Below are 674 nucleotides of genomic sequence, written 5' to 3'. Positions count from 1 at the left end.
TCATTCAAATGTAATTCCTGCAAGTGCTCTGAAACGTACTGTTATTTTTCATTTTCACAACAAATAATAAAAATGCCCTGAGATGCCAGTGTCAACCCTTCCTGTGGTCAAGGTTGGTAATAAATGCCGGTTATATAAGTAAACTTCCCCTTAACAAACATTAATATCAACCGGGCAAAACCCTAACAAAGCGTTAAAAGATTAATTATACTACAGTACAAACCTTTTAACAAACCATTTAGTATGCATGTAAATATACAAACTAGCTAAGTACATATGTGTGTTTGTGTGTGCCCCCCGCATTATCAATCTTCCATTTCATTTCATAGCTTAATCACTTGTTGCGCCCGCTATATTTCGTGCAATATGTTGCATCCAGTCGATTCAGGCAGCCTTATCTGTATAAGCGGCCGGTGCTGACATGTAGAATCTTTTCGAAGGCAGACCGCTTGGGAATGTCTTAGGAACTTGTCAATATTACAACATTTTTTTCTTTTTTTTTTACCTTTGTGTGAGACTCGGTTCTGTCACATAAAAAAAAACGCCTCATGACTCGCAACCAAGACACATTCATTCACACACACTGACAGAGATGCAATATCTAAACAGCTAGATTCCACGCGTCATGGGAAATGCAGGAGAAAATTACCATGTCAGTGAAGCCCATGGGTAAG

The sequence above is a fragment of the Penaeus monodon genome, chromosome 20, assembly GCF_015228065.2.
Source record: "Penaeus monodon isolate SGIC_2016 chromosome 20, NSTDA_Pmon_1, whole genome shotgun sequence".
Lineage (NCBI taxonomy): Eukaryota > Metazoa > Arthropoda > Malacostraca > Decapoda > Penaeidae > Penaeus > Penaeus monodon.
Note: the sequence above shows the minus strand (reverse complement) of the source record.